This window comes from Pyrgilauda ruficollis, unplaced genomic scaffold (assembly GCF_017590135.1).
Source record: "Pyrgilauda ruficollis isolate IOZ18807 unplaced genomic scaffold, ASM1759013v1 scaffold117, whole genome shotgun sequence".
Lineage (NCBI taxonomy): Eukaryota > Metazoa > Chordata > Aves > Passeriformes > Passeridae > Pyrgilauda > Pyrgilauda ruficollis.
In genome coordinates, this window is record NW_024509988.1 from 876,935 (window position 1) to 882,934 (window position 6,000).

Below are 6,000 nucleotides of genomic sequence, written 5' to 3' on the forward strand. Positions count from 1 at the left end.
TCCACACAATGGGGAAACAACTGGATGTAGTGTCAGTTTTTCTGAACGGGAATGGAAACCCCAACACTTGGAAACTCCTTAGGATTGTCTTTAAACCCCTCTCTTCCCTATCTTCACCCTGTCTGGGCACTGACAGGAGCCACTGTCCATCTTCCCTGTCTGCCAAACCTCCCGACCTTCACCACAACTCAGCCTGCTTTTAGGGTCAAAACCTTGTGTTTCTTCAGCACATCCCATCAGTTTCATACACTTTTTAAGGTGACCCCAAATTCTTTCTCATTGTTTACAAAGCAACCATAAAACCTTTCCAAATACTGAAGGGATAAGTGATGGAAGGGAACGGAGAACAATTGCAGAGTGTATTTATGTAAACAGTGACAACATTCCTCAGTCTGGTTAAGTGATATTCACCTCACAGATGCCTCAGAGCTATGAAATACAGTAAAATAACATACCTGAAGTTGGACATTTACATTTCAAACACTGCAGAAGCATTGCTTGCTTTGCAAACAGCAGTTACTGGAGATTTTACTGCATGTCCACTACCACTTCGTATTACTACACAGTTCAAAGCTGGATCTGAGAGTTTGTCCAAAGCTGGATTTGAGAGTTCGTTTCAGTCAGTTCCTAAAACAATCACTAATGACAAACTGGCCTGACTGTTCAGCCTCATCAGTTTACTCTCTACATGCCCACCAACGTAACACACGTGTAACTGCAGAGACATGACCACACACCTTACTTCACCTGCACTTTGGCCACTCGCCAACTCCTGCTGGTGTTCACCAGCACTTCTACACTTCGAAATTAGTTCAGGTCATTGTCTTTTTGTAAAAATGAAGTGTTAGCTCTCTTTCACTATCCCTGGAGGTCTTCAAGGAATGAGTGACACGGCAATGAGTGTCCGTGTCTAGTCAACAAGGCGGGGATCACTCAAAAGTTGAACTCAACCTTAGAGGTCTTTCCCAAGATAAATGATTCTGTGAAATACATTTCATATAAAACTACATAACCTGTGTACCAGTGTGAAAGTCAGATCAAGGCTCCAGAATGCCAATCATTTTTAGTTACAGACACCAAAAGGTAACCATGCTGTTGAAAATTTATAAATAAAGGTCAGATGCTTCATTAAAAAATGAAAAAGCTTAACCTACAACCACAAAAAGGTATGACGAGAAAATTCTACTTCTTGACAACACTAATCTGCAGTACAGAATCACAGAAGCATGGAATGGTTTGGTCTGGAAGGGACCTAAAGTTCATCTCATCCCACCCCCTGCCATGGGCAGGGACACCTTCCAATAGACCAGGCTGCTCCAAGCCCCATCCAGCCTGGCCTTGGACACTGCCAGGGTCAAAAGAATTGGGCAATGCATGTCATTCCCTAATGGTGAAAACTACAACTGTCAGGGAAGGACAAAGTATCCAAAGCATCCAAAACAAGTAAAACTGACAATCAAAGACTCCAACTAGTCTTAGAACCCAAGAACCAGACATTTCTTCTCGGACAGGGCTGCCCTGCCTGTCCAGGTCCTGGCGCAAGAGCACCGGCACAGCAAACAGCACAGAAGGCACCACGCAAGGAGCATCTCCTTCCATGGCAGAGCCAGTTCAGCAGTTTTAGCTCATCTGCTCCCACCTCCACCGCTTGATCCCAGCGCTGCAGAGCCCCCCTTTCCTGCCGTGGCACCACGCCTTGTGCAGCTGCACAGAAACTAGACCAGGAAGCAGAACAATGCGAGAAAATCCGATCAGAAGTACAATATCCCCATTCTAGATCAGTTTCCCAATCCCATTCATCTCCCAACCACAAACAACAATTGTGCTGGCAGGATTCAGAGCACAGTCCATGGGTGAGAACAGACGGTGAGGAAAAGGGGCTGTTCACCAGAATATTCAAATTACACCCTGGAAAGCTGTGAATTCAAAGTCTCCCCCTACCCCCAGCACAATCATCTTGCAGTAACACATTCCAGAGTTTGGTTTTGAAAGCCAGTAAAGGAGGAAGATTCCAAGGAGGAAAGGACATTCACAAGGCTGACGCACAAGTTAAAGAACTTTGGTTGAATCCATTTTGGCTAAGTCAGAATGTCCTGGGGGCAGCTGGCAGAGCTGCAAGAGGTGGATGTAGGGATCCATCCCTCACGGAACGCTCAGCACAGCACATCCACTGTGGCACCTTCTACCAGCTACAAAAAAAGATAATAATTGCTGCAAAAAAAAGCCAAGTCTGATTTCTATTCCCTACTAGTTCTAAAATTCTACACTATTTTTATAAAGCATCTTTTCCAACCCTCTTTGAGAATTTAGTCACTGTCTTACTAGAGTTATCCCTGGGATCACAGAAGAAAAGAGTTCTGGTAGGGAAAAACAAAAATCACCAAACCCCATGTTTTGTATCCCAATTCCCAGCAAACACAAGTGGATTACAGTCAGTTCACATTTATGCATGAAGAACGTTTGAGTTTTGGTTATATGACGTTTTTAGGGCAAAAGAGCTATTTATCAGAATACTAACATTCTTCTTGTTGCTACCAAATTCCAGGAAGTCTCTCAGTTTTACAGTCACTCCATTGTGGAAAGCAAAATGCGGGACATGAATAAAAACTTCTAACTGCACTTGTGCTACAGTGCAAAAATGCCATTTTATTAGTACACACACTTTATTGGGCAACTCAAAGTGAATGTATTAGCTAAATTAATCCCATGTTTAATCAGATTTGGTCCCTGACATCTGATGAACTGCTTTAATTACAGGTTTTCACCTCTGCCTGCTGCCAACGAAGAGCCAACTTTGCTCTATTTGAATGCTGCAGATGATATTCAACCACAGGACAACCAGCCTCGAGGTTTTAGGTTTTATGCTCCAGTGATTTTTCTACTACATTACTAATCTGTATGCACATTTGGGTTGGTTTATTCCAAAAAGGACAGTGTGTTATGTAAAGATGGGAAAGAAACATACTACAGCCTAAATATTTTCAGCATGAAGTGATGCATATTTTTTTTATATCTCTATTAACTTCTTAGCAGGAGACGTCATCCTTCTGCAATGGTTACAGAGCATTTCTTAATTGATTATACATTATTTAATATTGACCATACATTAAAAGACTGGTTTTTGTCCTTCACACGAACCAGCTCCTTGGGGTCTGTGGACGAGCTCCAACAACAGCCCCTGGAATCCACACTTCCCATTTCTCTAATTTTTAACAGCTACAACCAACATATGAAACATTTAGGGATCCTGTTGCAGAGGCCTGCAAGTTCAGTACAGTTTCACTATCATTTTAAGCCAATAAAAGCTGCTGAAAGAACCAGTCCCACCTTTCCCCAAGGCCAGTTTCCACACGTCCCTTCCTTGAGTCAGCACAAGCCATTCATGAAGACCCACAGCAAACACAGGACACTCACCCCATTAAAAACCAACGTTTCTCCTCCCCTTTTCCTTTGGGAAGGAATAAGGGAGAAGCTGAGTTAATTTTAACGTGACCAGCTCCCCAGTCCAGCTCACTGCGGCCACGTCAGAGCTGGCGTGAGCAGAGCCTCAAGGAAAAGAGGAGCACACAGCTGCCTGAACTGTGCACGTGGGAATCCATGGGGCTGGAGCTGCTCGTGGACACACACCTACAGCGGCGAAAGCTGGAACATGAAGTATTGAGATACTCAGAGGAAATATTGCCTGTCCCAAGACACGCATAAATGAAAAGAAACTGCTCGAATGAGTTATCGGAGTTTACATTATCGACTCCCACTGCGGGGTGAGTTTATATTACCCACTCGCACTCACCTGAGGTGTGGCAGCTTTTAGAGTTTTGTTTAACCTTTTTTTAGGAGAACGTGAAAACAAAATTCTTAACTGAGACGGCGGTGCAAGACAAAACTTTTAACACATGGTGGGGGGACAGGCTGATGGCATAAGTCAGTTTGTCCAGAGAAAGGGAGAAAATACTACTGAAAACTTCAGTCATTGGGTTTGCAAACGTAACTTTGCTTCTTTTTAATCGGCGCACGCAGACTCTGCCACTTTAACTCCACCAAACCGAATTTTCTCTGTCAGAAACCCCAGCAACTGTGCAGAGCACCCCAACCTGAGCGTCCCTCAGCAGCTCAGAGCTCCCCAGGCCGGGATCAACAGCCAGGAGCACCCGGAGCACAGGAATGCGATTGAGAGGAGAGGGACTGGCCCCCGTTCAACCTGGGGCTGGATTCCACCCGCGGGGCGGCTGCGCTGCTAAAAGCAGAGCAGTCATAAGAAACTACTCGCTCTAACACACCCTCATCATAAATGCATATTTGTGGTTCTCCCACTGTGTTCAGACCTTTCCCTTTATCTCATCAGTTGTACTTGTACCCTGAGCCAGAGCACTTGTCCACGGGATAACTTATCTGTATCTATCTAGGGGAAAAAAAAAAGCACTGGAGCGTGTTCTGATCAGAGATCCAGCAACACCTTTTCCTAAATTTCACTTAAAATCATACTCACAATCACTTTGCTATTCATTCTCAGAAAGCATATTCATTGGTTCTAAAGTTAAATTGCATTTCAACTTATCATCTCCTTGATCTTTTGCTGTGACAAAATACGAAAAGCAAAACTTGCTTTAACCTCTTTATAACCCTTCTCTGCGTTGTACACCTCTGCCACGGCATCCTGCTTGGATCAAGCAGCTCACTGTGGCCACAACATCCTTCCCCCGACCTCTTCCAGCTCTGAACCCACATCTCTGCCCCGGAATAAAAATACACTCTTGATTAATCAGTTCGAGACTCTTTTCCAACCTGGAACACTCAACCCTTCCATTAAATAAAAAAATAATAAAAGAGAATTGACAGTAAGATTGGGCAGTTCAGAAGTTGGGCTCATTAACAAGTCCTTGAAGCAATTTTGTGACTTACACAGAACATTTTTATTTTCAATGTGTTACAAACTAACAGCGCACACTTCGCAAATTTCCGGTAGGATAAATCATAACTTCAGTGGGGTTTATCACCTGTAGTTATAATTGAATTACCCTGTTCCAAAACACTCTGCCTACTGCCGGCACAAGGACTGAAACCAACTGGAACACATTGTGCTGGGTAGCCAGAAAGCCTTGAGCCCCTCTAGTAACATCCTAAAAAAAACTTACAAGCTACCAGTGATAACTTTAAAGAGAGAGGCAATTACTCTGAGCAGTTTGAGAGCTTCCAATATGTACTCTAATTCATTAAAGTCTTTTTATTTCTTATATCTTCATCTCCTACCAACACACAACTGCAAGTTAATGACCATATTATAGTCCTAAAAAAAATTAATCTTTACTGCTAAGCATGTTAATGCTGCAACAACACTAAAGTGGTTTAAACCTTTACTTCAGGGTAATAAGAGACTTCCATTTATTTTGTTGTACAGCCCCAAAATTGCTCCCCTCATCAGTTGCAGTGTGGGCAGGTGTGTGCAACAAACTACAAGTAAATTAATAACTGGTACTTCCAGCATCACAAACTAATAGTAGCGGCTTTCAAGTCTTTTAAACACGAGAAAATGAGTTATAAACTCTGTAGTACGTAACACTCGTCCTGACAGACTTACCCACGTTCACGTGCACTTGCCAGAGCTCAAATTCGGTATTGTGAAAACAGAAATTAATCTAATTTCCTTCTAAACCCACTCCATGCCCTCCGGGTCCAAGCCCCCACAGACAATGCCGCTTTAGCCCGGCGCACGGGGATAACGCCGGAGATGCTCCGAGCTGCCGGACCGGGACCCAGGACGCGGCGCCGCCGGGCTCCGCGCCCGTGCTCACCCCGGCCAGGGCATCCCGCCCCGAACGCCGAGCGAGCCTTCCTGCTCCGCTGCACCGCCTTCCCGGGAGACTTCAATCGGCAGCTCTGGGGGTCCGCACCCGCCCGTCAGCTCCCGCTCCAGGCCGGAGCGTGTCCGTGCCGCCGGCCGGGCAGAGCCGGGGCCGGGCGGGACCCCGGGCGGGACCCCGGGCGGGCCGCAGCCCCCCGCCG